This window comes from Petaurus breviceps, unplaced genomic scaffold (assembly GCF_028583685.1).
Source record: "Petaurus breviceps papuanus isolate PSGF00001 unplaced genomic scaffold, PetGlider_PUasm1.0 90845, whole genome shotgun sequence".
NCBI classification, from domain to species: domain Eukaryota; kingdom Metazoa; phylum Chordata; class Mammalia; order Diprotodontia; family Petauridae; genus Petaurus; species Petaurus breviceps.
The window spans coordinates 19,597,379-19,612,042 of record NW_027187359.1 but is presented as its reverse complement, the minus strand read 5'-3'; the positions used below and the strand labels follow the sequence as shown (position 1 = coordinate 19,612,042).

At 37.3% G+C, this 14,664-nt stretch overlaps 1 pseudogene; it reads right to left on the bottom strand.

Annotated features, from left to right (window-relative positions):
* LOC138149001 (zinc finger protein 2-like) overlaps nucleotides 1-12,868 on the bottom strand; it is a 43,386-nt pseudogene extending 30,518 nt beyond the window's left edge.
* Nucleotides 12,869-14,664: the final 1,796 nt, after the last annotated feature.

The window sequence follows — 14,664 nt, the reverse complement described above, 5'->3', positions numbered from 1 at the left end:
ATATAGGAGACATATAACTAGACAGAAGTTCATATGAAAAACTATATAAAGGTTTCTGTGTGCTGCAAGCTGAATAGGAGTCAATAGTATTGATATAGCTGACAAAATATGCAATGTGATTGCAGGGTGACTATATAGGGGATTATTATCTACAATAAGAAATAGTGATGTCATCAACACCCAGGGCTATGATTATTATCTTTAGGTATCTAGCTTTAACCTCCATCTTAACCTCCATTCTCCCATCTCCAACTAGATATAGTGCATTTCAAAGCATACGTCCCATAGTTCACAATACTGAAATCCTTATCTCCTTCCCTCATCCTACTTTTCCTATTAATGCTGAGGATTCCATCATCCTCTCAGTCACCGAGGCTCACAACCTGTTTCATCCTTATCTCCTCATTTTCTCTCTCCTATTTTTTCATATCTGCTCTGTTTCCAAGTCCTATCAGTTCTACATTCACAACATCTACCTCTACTTTGATGCTGTCACCACCCTGCTTCAGGCTCTCATCACCTCATGCCTTGATTCTTATAATAGCCTTTTGGTAAGTCTCCCTACTTCATCTTTCCACACTCCATTTCATTTTTCCACTCAACTATCAAATTGATTTTGCTGAAGTACAAGTCTGGCCATATCTCTCTCTTATTCAATAAATAACAATGACTCCCTATCATCTTTTGGATCAAATAAAAAATCCTCTGATTGTCTATTAAAGCACTTCACTGCCTTTCCTAACTTTTAAGTGTTCTTATATCTCACTCCCCTTCACATATTTTATGATATAGTAACACTGACTTCTTTCCTCTTCCTTACAAAATTCATAATCCATCTCCCCACTTTTGACATTTTTGCTCTGTCCTCCATGCCTAGAATATTCTCTCCTCTTTTTTTTTTTTGCCTCCTTGTTTACCTGGATTCCTTAAAGTTCCAGCTAAAACACCACTTTCTAGGAAAAGCCTTTCTTGATCATATTAATGAGGTGTATGGGTGTTCAGGGAGGACCAGCACCTCTACTCTGAGGGCTTTCCAAGCCCCTTCAGGCTGATCATTCCCCTTTTCGTGTCCACCTGTCATTCAACTCTCACCTGTGACTCCAACAAGCTATGGCATACACCTCGGCTACACTCTCGCAAAACAATCTTGGCAGACAGGCTAAACAGTGTTGAGCATATCCAACAGGGCAGTCAAGGGATGTCTACCCAAGCATGTGAAGACTTCTGGAGGAATGGGTAGACAGGAATAATTTTATTCTAATGGCCATGAAGGCACCTGAAACAGGTGCTGTGGAATGCTTAGATCCTGGTCAAACATGGAAGATATCAAAGTTATCCACGGAATCCCATTCTATTGCCAGTCATTTTGTGTTCTGTTTTGCTATTAGAGAACAATGACTCTGGAAAAGAGAGTGAAACTGATGACTCAGTACAATTCTGCCTCACTTTAAGCAAATTCATGTGTGAGTCAAGACATCACTCATCACATTACTTTCTCCACTTTGAAGTCCTGTGATGACAGAGGGGTACTGGAAGAGCAGGTGTAAATAAACTGGTTGCCATACTCACAACCCTGCACACAGACATTTCAGGGCACTATATTGCCTCCTCACTGGACTGAAGTAGCAGTGGGTTTTGGTGTCTGAGAAACCTTTGTAAGGACCACACCGCTTACCCGCTGCCAGAGAAAGGAACTAGAATAGGTGCCCTGAAAATTGTCTGCTTCATCCAAACCTGGCCTACTTATGACAACAGGTGGGGATCCTACCTTGTAGTTGAAACACAAACCCCACCCCCCAAAAAAAATTTGCTAAGGTGATTCCACTCATCATCAGTATAAGGAATTTGTGCATGCTTATGGACTACATGAAATCCAGTAGACCTAAGAAATGAACAGCTCTTGTTTTGAGAGAACTCAACAAGTGCTACATTAAATTAGCAAACCTGAGTGAAAGAACTTTGGTAGATGAAGTTCGAGCTGATATACATTTTACTGAAGTGGCCATCATGATGAAAATCACTGTGAAGCAGGTGTAGGTTTTGCAATCCACTCCAGATTAGTCAGCAAGATTGCAAACTTTTTCAAAGGATTGAATGATAGACTCATGATAATGTGATTTCCACTTGAAGGAAGGTTCTATGCTACCATCATTAATGTGTATGTCCCAGCCATGATGAAGTATACTGAAGTCAAAGAAAAATTCTATGAAGATTTAGAAAGTCTTGTCATCAATATGCTGAAAGAAGACAAGCATATAATTCTGGGTGACATTAATGCCAGAGTAGGAACAGATTATTAGACATGGCAGGGAGTCTTTTAGGGAGGGAAATAGCAATAGCAATGGTTACTTACTACTGAGGACTTTCTCATCACTAATACTTTCTTTTGCCCACATAACCACAATAAAACATCATGAATGCCCCCTCATAAAAAACACCAGTGTTTAATAAACTATATTATTGTTGGGAGAAGAGACAGGTAGGATGTGAGAGTAATGAAGGCAGTATGATGCAGACTGTTGGACCAATCACAGACTCATCCTTCAAGCAAAACATTCATATTCAGCAAAAGTGGTGAAGCCAAGGCAAGATGACTCTCAAGAGACTCAAGATTAAGAGTCTAGAAGGGGTGGGAAACCTGTGGCTTTGAGGCCACACATTGTCCACTAGGCCGTCAAGTGAGGTTCTTTAACTGAATCTAAACTTCACAGAACAAATCCCCTTAATAACAGTATTTGTTATGTAAAACTTGGACTCAATCAAAAGGCCACACTCAAGGACCTAGAAGGCCAAATGTGGCCTCAAGGTCACAAGTTCCCCACCTATGATCTAGAGTGTTTCTCCATGCAGGGATAATTTATTGTTGATCTAGAAGGAAAATTGAATTAACATACAATTAGCAACAATGAAGTAGAAGAAGAGTGTGTAACTTTCAGAGATTTGATGTACAATATCTCATTTGCTCATCTGGGCCAGAATACCAACAAACATCAGGATTGGTTTGACAAAAATGATGGGAAAATTGAAAAGCTCCTAAATTAGAAATGAGAACTCCACAGTACTTATCAACAGGACAGCTAAAGCATCTTAAAAGAAGGCAGAATCAGCTCTATCAAAAGCAAAGTGCAAGTAAAGCTTAGAGAGGTGCAAGAATCTTGGTTCAGCAAGAAGGCAGATGAGATTAAATTTTACTCTGACAGTAATAATTCCAAGTGCTTCTATGATCTTCTGAAGAGTATGGCTCAAAACCTCTCCTGCATTTCAACTGCTTAGTGCTAATGGTGCCACTATGATGACTGGCAAGGACATGATCCAGGGGAGATGGGCTGAATACTTCCATTGTGTTCTGAACAGACTGTCACAAAACAATGCTGAAGCCATTGATTGTATGTCTCAGGTTGTACTCAGTTCCTCTCTAAATGAAACACTAACTGAAGAAGAGGTACTAAATGCTATCAAGCTCTTCCTGCAGCATGGTAGTAATACCTTTCTGTATTATAGCTTCTTGTGGATGAGGATGTTTGCAATAGATTCTAATAATTGCAATAATTTGGTATTTTATAGGAAACACACACAATTGGAAAATAATTTAACATGTGGAAGGGAAGACCATCTTGTCTCAGAACAATCAACTTTTCATAAGTCCATTAAGATGATGGTAATGAGAAATCAAAAGAAATAGGTATCGCTAATAGTGACAGCAGAGAAAGTTAGAAAGGTTATTTTCAGATGGCTGAAAGTATAATCAAATGAACTGGGATTACTTATTACCTTTGCTTTTTCTTCATTTCAGCTCCTTGTCTGAAAATGAATGATCTTTGAATTTGCCTAAATTACAAAGGTCTAGAATGAATAATTTCATGGACTTGATTATGATGTTGAAGCTTACTTCTCTTCTTAAGGTTTTGACTGCTTCTCATAAACTGGTGAGGCTAAAGGGATGTTAGAAAGCCAAAAATTTAACAATTCATTCCATTTGAAATGAACTTAAAAGCAAGTAAGCTCAGTTAATTCATTTATAATTATTGTCTGAATGAACTAAAATTTTAAATCTCATACAATCTGTCTTCCATTATATCCTTACCCTGATGTCTCATCATGGGTATGAGGGTATACAAATGGTGCATATGATCTGTTAGACTTTGACAAGCTGAAAAAGCTCTAGTTAGGTACGGGTCCAATGATGTAAGAATATTTGTTATATGAGAAGCAGAAGAGATCTGTTTAGAAAGGATCATTACCTGAATGAGGTTGATTAGTTGTTTTGGCTAAAATATTTCACAGAAGCTGACAACTGAGCCATAGAGGGACTGAGCTATGGGTAATTGAATTAAATTGACTAAATCATGAACCCTTGAAATATACCAAATAAATTATGCTTTTTCTTCCAAACCAAGTCTCATATCTGTATCTATATATTTATTAGCAAGTGACTTTAGATTTCCATTGCCACTTTCATATATCAGGTAGGGACAGGGAAGAGAGTAGGAAGGATTATAATTACTATGGTTTCAAAATTCTAGAAGTTTTTGATCTTTCCAATATTCTAATAGTTTGGTACACCATTGAGTGTATTTTCTCATCAATATCTGCATTTTCTCCAATAATTCAGAATATAGCCCGCTCATGATTGCCTAACCCATGTAGTCCTTGTTCATGTCCTTCCATGATTCCATCACCTGGCATCTGCCCAATTCTTCAGAGGACTTTCTTATTAAGTATATACTAATGGAGGATTCAGGCTGATAATCACTCTTTTTACATAAACAATGGATCTTTTTTTCTAATTATACTTTTCTCTGGCATCTCTTTTGTATTTATAAGGTATTATAGTCTGCTTGTGCCCATCATGTTCTTCTCCATTGCCTTTGTAATGATCCATAAGTTCCATTCTTCAGAGGCTACTGCATCACATTATACATAATATACTTATGTACATATATATGCATATGTAAAAATACATGTATATATCTATCCATATATTTCCATAAGGTAACAAGTGGACAAAGAACCTCTGCTGCCCAGGTCCTGATATAGAACTTGATGGAGGGTGTTGAATGGAAACTGAACCTGACAATGAGTGAGGCCTTGAATAGAACTAGAAGAGGGACCAGATTGTATTGCCTTTGAGAAATTATTTCATTCTGTAAAGTATTGGTACATGTTGAGATCACTAGTCACAGGAAATTGCACTGAATAGACAAAGATTTAAAATCCTTTTGTTCTTTGGGAAAAAGTCAAACACCAAATTTCATTAAGCACTGATTATATAGCAGGCACTGTGCTTGCTATTGGGCATATAAATGCAACCAATAAAACAATATGTACTCACAATGATTTATATTATAACAGAGGAGATAAAAGGACATATATAGTATATAACAGACAAATATACTTAAAGTGTTGCTTGTTCTTTGTTTTTGAAGAGGACCAATGACATCATGGGGTGATGACTTCTTTGTGAATTGGATTTAAGTGAGGCAGGGTCACAGAAGTCATTAGCCTCACTCTTTCATAATCATCAAAGTCCAGTGGCAAAACGATAGTCAAAATGACTGCTGATGGCCTGGGATGCAGTGCATGACCTTGGCTTCTTCAATGTCTGACCAAGCTCTAAGTATTCCACAGTGCCTACTTCAGCTGCCTTCATGGCTGTTGGAACAAATTATTCTTACCTGCCTATTACACTAGAGGAAGTCTTCACATGTTTGGGGTAGAAACCTCCCTAATTCATTTATGGGTTACTGGGATGTGGCTGCTATACATGCTTTAACTTCTTGGAGCCAGGAAAGAGAATTGAATGTCAGGTAGACACCAAAGGTGGATGAGTGCATTTTGCTAGCAATTGAGTTAGAGAATGACATAGTGCTTAATGAAATATGTGCTTAAGGAAATTCACTTCAGTAACTGTATATAAGGTGCTCTGGAAAAGGCAGGGAGGCCAGTTATTAGGTCTATGCAATAACTTAGGTGAGAAATGTTGAGGCTTGAATTAAGGTAATAGCTGGGTGAATAGATAATGGGATCAGATTGAGGATATGGTATAGAAATAGAATTGGCAGCTGATTGGATATATAAGGTGAAGGAGATTGAGGTGTCAATGGCTAGGTAACAAATCTAAAGGAATGAATCAATAGTATACCTTTAATAGAAATAGGAAAGCTTGGATGAGATAATTAAAGTCCTTCATTACTACTGTTATTTCTCATCTATTCTTCATCTATTCAACCATTCCAGGTCTTTTAAAAAATATAGTTTAAGGACAAAATTTCTTGTGTTAGATCATTACCCAAATGCTTTCCAACTTAGTATATCTTCTTAATTGCCACTGATTTTCCATTTTTAACCTATTTTGTACCTTTTATATAAGATATGACTTTCCAGAACCAGATTCTATGCATGGGTCTCATCCCACCACATTCAGTGGTACCAATAAATCATAAGATCATAGATTTAGATTTGGAAGGTCCATTGGAGGCTTTATGGTTAAATTAACCTCCTTTTGCTTGTTTTGTTAGCTCATCTTAAAATAAATTTCTTGGTATACTGAGTCCAGGGTAATTCTGAGGTTATGATCCTGAGAGACTAGTATAATGGTGGTGCTTTTGTCAGAAATGAGGAAGCCTGTAAGAGGGTTTTTGGGGAAAGTTATGAGTTTTGTTTTATACCTGTTGAGTTTGAAATTTATTTAGGATATCTAATTTGAAATGTTCAATGTGCAATTAGTGATGTAGGGAAAAGAAATTCAGGAGCTGGAGCTACAGATTTAGAATTATCAGCATAGAGAGGACAATTAAATCAATGGGAGACAATGAAACCACCAAGAAAGGGATGAGGGGAAAAAATACGTAGACTAGAACAAAGCCATAAGAAATGCTCACAGAGGGTGTAATTTAGATAATGAGGAGAAAAGGAAATCAAGAAGGAGCTCTAAGACAGGAGTAGAACCAGGAAAGGAATATTGTGAAAGCACAGTGAAAATATTCAGGAATGGTTTAATGATTTTTTTTTTTATGTTAGAAGATATTTGGTCTTATTTGAAGGCAGAAGGAAAGGAACTATTAGAGAAGGAGATAATGGAAAGAAAATGGATTATTAAGGTTATGATTTGCTGGAGAGGACAGTAGGGGATGAAATAAAAGGCACAGGTAGAGGGTGGCCTTGTCAAGGAGAAGGACCATATCATTATCAAAGACTAGAATAAATGAAAAGAGAGGGGGCAATTTATCAAGAGCTTTTGAGATGAAGGGGAAAAAAGTAAACTCTAGTTGAAAAAATGTTTTTCAGTGAAGTAAGGATTGAAGTCCTCAGTTAAGGAGATGGTGGAAAGGGATGACACAAGGAAGGTTTTAGGAAAGAGAAGATGGTTTGGAAAAAAAACTTTTGTGGGGATTATGATATTGATTATGATATTATCAATTTATATTAATGTATTAGAGAAAAATAAAAGAATTGCCTTGCTTCAGGGAGGGTTCAGTTGAAATTGAATAAAATCCATTTATAATTAACCCAGTTACTGTTGTTGTATGACTTACTCCATTTCTATTTTAGCAGTTTATAGTAATGGAGGAAGTAGATGGTGTTTATTAGTTATAGAATTTAAGCCCTGGCATTTTTGAAAAATAGCTTTTACATTTCAGTATTTCTTGGGTTATTTAATTTTCTGGTCACTTAAATGAGAAACTATGAGAAACTAATTACCAAAAAAAGGAAGAAAAAATAAGTTTTCTTAATTCTCCCTTCATTGAATATTTTCCTGTTTCTATTTCTTTACATGTTTCATCCCTGTGTTGGTAAATGTTTAAGTAAATCTAGCAGTAAAATAAAAAAAAAAAGTTCAAAGCAATTAAGGAATGTGGGGTATTTTTTTTTTCTTTCTATTCAGGCTGAAAAAAGCACACACACACAATTGTGATCAGAAGCTTTAAAAAAGAAAGCAAAATCGAGGTAAAAGTTCAGGATAGTGGTGGATGTGAAGGGGAAAAGTAGGAGGGAGACAAGTTTCTAAGAAGAAACAAAAGGGAGATTGAGACAATTTAGAAACATATTGTTTTATTTTCCTCAGGACATGATTAAAATCATCTTGCCAAAAAGAAGGCAAGTGGTATAAAAAAAAATTACAGAAACACGTAAAGAACAGGAAATAGAAATTTTTCTTTTTTGCTAGTGATAATTCTCATTGAAGGCTGTTATTTTAAGGCAGGAAATTCATAAGCCTTGAAAACTGAGATGAAAAGTAGTTTTTATTTTTATTTTATTTTTTCTTCACATTATGCTACCTCCTCTAAAATGGAGAGAGATTCAGAGATATAAGCTGGAGAATAATACAATCTGTTTTCATGGGAAAATTTGACATTCCCTATTCTGGGATCCTAGAATATGGGCAAGCTTACACTGGGAAGAAATATTACCTGACATCAAGCCAAAATTTGCTTCTTTGTAACTTCTACCCATTTATCCTCATTCTGCCCATTTTAACTTTTTTCATATGGAAAAGACTCAAGGCCCTTTACCATTCTCAATGTTCTGAATGCTCCCTAGGTTACCAATGTTTTTTATAAACAGTGGCATCTAAACCTGAATGTAATACTCCAAATGTGATCTGACTAGTATAAAGCAAACAAAACTATGATATTATTCCAAGGATCATTGTCTTTCTTAATGAAGAACAAAATCACATTATTTTTTGAGGTTGACAGAGTACACATTTGAGTTAAAATGAGTTTTCAACCCATTAAAAGCCCTTGGCCTTTGTCAGAGAATTTTCTTATTAATATGACTTCCCTATCATGTACTTGTACAATATTTTCCCCCAGTTAAGTATAAGATTTTATATTTATTTCTACATTATTTCATGTCATTTTATTCATTGCAATGATCTAGTCTGTAATTTTTTTTGGTGCCTGACTCCAGGCTCAGCTCTCTATCCATTTACTGTATCTTCTAGTTAAACTTTAACTTAGGAAGGAACCATTTATTTGAGATGCACATGGATCTGTGGAAGGATTAAGGAGTTATGCAAAAAGTAACATGACTATTTAATGAGGCCAGAGAAAATAATGGGTGAACTAGGAAAATTATGACTGGGGTATTGGAGGACTCATCCAACAGAGAATGCGAGGGTAATGTAGATACTTGGACTATGGATTTTTTCTAAATATTAAATAAATGACTATAGCCTTACAACACACACAATCATTAAACATATTTCTTCTGAATATGATGTTTTAACCCCAAGTCCAGTAAGTTTTTCCTTGGGTGAGAGGGCATTGCATGAATTCTGAAGTTTAGCTTTTGTTTCTTGTTCTAGTATCTATTCCTTGGACATATTTGCCATTAGAAAGTCATCCATTTAATTAGAAAAAAAAATACCTCTTCCCATAAGAACTCTATTATTATTCTAGAACAATTTTTATTTCTTTGGAGTGTTTTCCCTGCTCCTGCTTCCTTGATGTTTAAATTTATTTTCATAAACATAAGACCTGACAGAAATTCAGCAAAGATCCTTGTAACACCCACTGCTGTCAGAAATGCCTAATTGGCAGTCCTTGCTAACGAACATGTTCAAATACAGCTCAAGGCCGAAATTGCTGAGGTTGATTATAAAAGGTCTGCTGAGCACATTGGATTTGTCACTATCTGTTTTAACTAAACTTTCCATCTGAAATTGGAGCACAGTCTGAAATATGGTTTTATTCGTCTTTTCTTTATCATTTAGAGGAATGATATGTTTTTTTTTTTTTTATTCTGACTATGACTGCCACTATTTCCTGTTTCAACACTGAGGGACCTGATACAACTTATCACCACCCTTATCCTGCCATCACAGTCATTTTAAAGCTTGGCATGTTTGGATCTCAATAAGATAGGCACTTAATTTCACATGATGAAGGGAATTATATGAAAATGGCATTTTAAAATCTTAGGAAAAAGAAAGAAGGAGATTAAAAGTATAACTTGGAAAAAGTAACATCTTTTGGGGGAAATTAAAAAAGAAAAAAATAATTTTTTAACGGGAAAGCAAACTTTGGAAAGTAACAAGCAGCACAAGATTAAGCAATAGAAACATATTATGCTGAAATAGAATATGTATTTGAAAGGACAACTGCATATTGGGCAGAGTGTGCTGTACAAATATACCCTGCCTAATTGGTTCCATGAAAAAAGGACCTTAGGTGAAACATCATTCCAGGGGGTGCAATTATTTCCATAGTAACAATGCTAGAAAATAGGAGATATATTCCTGGGTAGCTGAAATGCAAACTATAAAATTTCAAAATTGGTCTTTACTGAGAACCAATACTAGAATGGGCAAGGGTGAGGAACAGGTTGGGCTAGTGTGACTACTGGGATTTGTTAACAGACCTGATGTATGAAAAGAATACCTGGAGTTTCTATCTAGTTAGCTGTCATTATAGAATTGGAGGATTTCATCTAGATGGCAGAGCACAATAGGATGTGGGGTATGTGTGGTAGAAGAGAATATAGGAAACAGATGGCTTGAGGATGAGAAACATATGTAAAGTCAACATTGCTAGAAGTATTTTGTAGGGACAAGGTCATAATCTGAAGAATCCAGTACTATACTAGTGGGAGAATGGGAATAAAGGTTTATTCTTTTTTCACTGGGAATCTCTTTATCTCTCTCTTTTTAACCATCTAGCCTGGATATGAAAACTTTCATATAAGTTTAGACATTGGTTTCTTAATAAAACAGAGCCCCACAAAATCTATTTTCCCTAAATAGTAAAGGTTGTTCCAGAAGAAGCGATTAGTAGAAATGTGTGGAATCCAAAGGATGAGGATTAGATATGGAACTTGAGGGTTTCTGGAATCCAAATCCTCTTTACTGTTTTTTTTTTTCTATGAGATTTGAGAAATAGGGTAACCATTAAAAGAATGACTTCAGACTTAAAAAAAAATATTCTTCCTTTTATTTTTGCATTACAATCACTTTCCAATGGCAAATTCTTTTCTCTCTGCCCTCTCTTTTTCTTTTAAAGAAAAGAAATGCACTAAAGGAAAAATAAAAAAGCAAACACCACCACCACAATGTCCTTGACTGAAAATGTGTGTATCCTTCAATGCCTATAGCTTATCACTTTTTTTCCAGCTTAGCTGAAATAAGAAGGCACCTTGTGGGAAAGATAAGAGGTGACATTTGCTAGATGAATTGATCAACAACCAATGCCCTTTCTCCTCAGATATTTCTGAAAACAGTCTAGTATACTGGACCAGTGAATATTAGGAAAAGCACATTGACTCAGACCAACAGCCTTGTCTCCATCCCAGCCCCAATATCCCGCATCCAGGGAAGCGACCTGTGAAGGAGCAACCTGCCAACCTTTTGTAGATGCTGCGGTCTCTACTTGCCCAGCAGACACAGTCATTGAAGACTCAGCAAAGAAACTTCTTGCCACCAAAGTCTTTGGTAACTGTAAAAACAGAGCATCAGAATTGGATTTTTCTTTAAATCAATGGAAATGATGTTAAAGAAGATGTATCATCAACTGCTTTGAAAATGTACCTTAAGGGGCGGCCAGGTAGCGCAGCGAGTAAGAGCACCGGCTCCAGTGTTGAGAAGACGTGGAGATGGAATCCCGGGCTCAGACACTCAGCACCCACCCAGAAACACCTGGCTGTGTAACCTTGAGCAAGTTATTTAACCCCAATTGCTTAGGGGCGGCCAGGTGGCTCAGCAAGTAAGAGTACCGGCTCCAGTGTCGGGATGACCTGCAGATCGAATCCTGGGCTCAGACACTCAGCACCACACCCAGAAATAACTGGCCGTGTAACCTTGAGCAAGTTACTTAACCCCGATTGCTTAAAAAAAAAATGTACCTTAAGGAACATTGGGCTTTTCCAACTGCCCTGCAAATGATTTCACCTATGTTCATTGTCTCTTTCTATATGAGCTCCTTGAGTGCAGTTAATATATTACTTTTCTATTTGTATTCTCAGTGCTTTGCACATATTAAGTGTTTAAAACATTTTTTCATTGATTGATTGATCAATTCACTCATTCACACTATTAATCTTCTCGAGTCAATTGATCATTTTATCGACCAGAATTCTAATACTTTTCAGGGATGTTTTCCTTTGCATTATTTTAATCATTGTATACATTTTCCTCCTGTTTCTGCTTACTTACCTTTGAAATAGTCCATACAAGACTTCCTAATTCCTTCTGAATAATTAATAGCTGTTGCTTCTAATAAAGCAATAATAGCCCATTACATCCATAAAGCACAATTTGTTAAAAAAAATTCTTAATCAATGGACAACCATTTTCCTTCCACGTCTTTGATATTAATAACATTGCTGCCCCAAATAGTTCCACATACAGGTGACCTTTACCTTTGAGTTACTTTATCAGAAGTTGGGTTAAACATTTATGAAAGTGTATTTTTTTCTTTTCTCCTCTCATTTATATTTAAAAAATCAGATAGAGCAAAAAAAAAAAGGCACTTTACTCTTATAAATGGGGCTACTGGTGATAAAGGCATGTCTTCCATTAACAAACTCTTTTATAAAGTGCTTAGCATTTTTCTTTAATATTTTACAAGGATGATTAAAAAAAACTAAAAGTTTAAACTACAGTTGAAGCTGAACTGTGTCATAGAATAATAGAACCATAGGAAGGAATCATAGATTATCTTTCACTGTTCTGCCTTCCAAGATTCTGCAACTACCCTTTGACAATTTCCCCTTTGACACTTTTTGGCTCAATTTGTCTTTAGTTGAGAGCCTATTATTGTTGAATTTTAAGGCATGATCCAGAGAGTCAAGGTTAGGATTTCTGATCTCCTACCATGGCTGCTTTTCCTTGGTTGCTGGCTTGTGTAGTGCTTAGAGTGATTGCTGACATTTTTATACTCAGAGCAATTGTCTGCCTGTTCCTGTTCTTGTTCCTTTTCTTGCTTTCCCTCCCACATGCCCACCCACAAACTCTCCTGTGATCCATTTTTCCTAATTAGTTTCTCTTTGTCCTCTGAGTAAGAGATAAAGGCAACCTCATTCAGAAATGTTAGTGGTTAAATCATAATATCATAGATATAAAGCTAGAAGAGACCTTAGAGGCCATTGAGCTCCTATGCTGGTGTAGACTAGGAGAGGTGACATTTCCTAAGATCACCCAGGGAGTAATTGACAAAACTGAACTTTGAACCTAAATCCATTGTATAATGCTGCCTTTCTACATGCACATTCTACACCCTTAAAAGTTTGTGTCTACATATAAAATAAAGTTTAAAAATGAGCTAATAATCTGGATATTTCAAGTTACAAACTTCTACCTAGAATAAATGAGGCATATGCATATGGAAACCTCTTGAGAGCAGGTATTGTTTCATTTTTGCTTGTATAATTTTTTTTTTGCCTTTTTTTTTTGGAGGGCAACTGGAGTTAAGTAACTTGCCCAAGGTTACATGGCTAGTTTGTGTGTGTGTGTGTGTGTGTGTGTGTGTGTTAAGTGTCTGAGCCTGGAACTGAACTGGGGTCCTCCTGACTCCAGGGCAGGCACTCTACTCACTGTGCCACCTAGCCACCCCCTTTGCTTGTATCATTAATGCCTAGCATAATGCCTTTCATATAGTAAGCTCAATAAATGCATGTTAAATTGGACTTTCTCTTTTTTTGAGGTGTAGATACAATTTTTCTTGGCTCATCAAACCTTTTTTTGGGGGGAGTGTTATTGAGAGAACTTGGTAGACTGTCATTGACCATTAGGCCTTTTGGAGACAAGAGGTTATCCTAGAAGCTCTTGTGAGATGTAGGAAAACTGAGATTAGAGTTGAGATGAGTGTCCAGGGTCTAGATGCTTAAGTTGGCAATATATCTCTTATAAGATTTAAGGGAGTGGGGTGGAGCCAAGATGGCTGAACAGAAGCAGTAACTTCTCTAAGCTCCTTCATAAATCCCATCACTAAACCTTAAAAAGTGAATCTGAATGGATTTTGGAGTGTCAGAATCCACTGGGAGACAGAACGTGGCAGAATCCATCCCAGGAAAGTGCCCATGTGGGTCCGGGCATGGGGAGCACAGAGCACGTGGGGGCTGCAGCAGCTAAGACTAGAGCAGACTACAGCAGAGAGAGAAGGAGCCCCAGCCATGGACTCACCCACCCCAAGGGTGATTCACAGCTGTCTCACCAGCATCTCACCACTGATGGGAGGATCCATTAGAGCTGGGTAAGTTAGGGCTCTGGGCCCTGAGGAGAGACAGCAGCTTCTCCTGGGGCTATCAGCCCTCAGCCTGGAAGTTTAGAAATCTCCTGTCTGATTCTCTAGAGGCTAGGATGACAAAGTAAACTCTGCCTGCTCCAATTCCCCCTCCCTGACCTAGGAAATCCTGAGATAAGTATCCCACCCAGAATGAAATCCTGAGATAGTGGAAATAGCCTTAGGCTTGGGAGTCCTTGAGAAGGTGTGTAACTGAGGCAGCAAGGAGTCTGAAGAGAAAAGGGGGAGGGGTCCCAACAAGCCCTACATCACCTGACCAGCAAAAGCCTGCCTGAGCTGTAGCCCAGGGGCAAAGAGGCAGAAATCTGAAGTGGCCAGAGCACCCCTCCTCCACTGAGTACTCTGTGAGCATCAGCATAACTCAAGGGGAACATTGAGAGTCCCAGCCTTGGCCTCAATCTATACATCCAGAGGCTACAGTGTA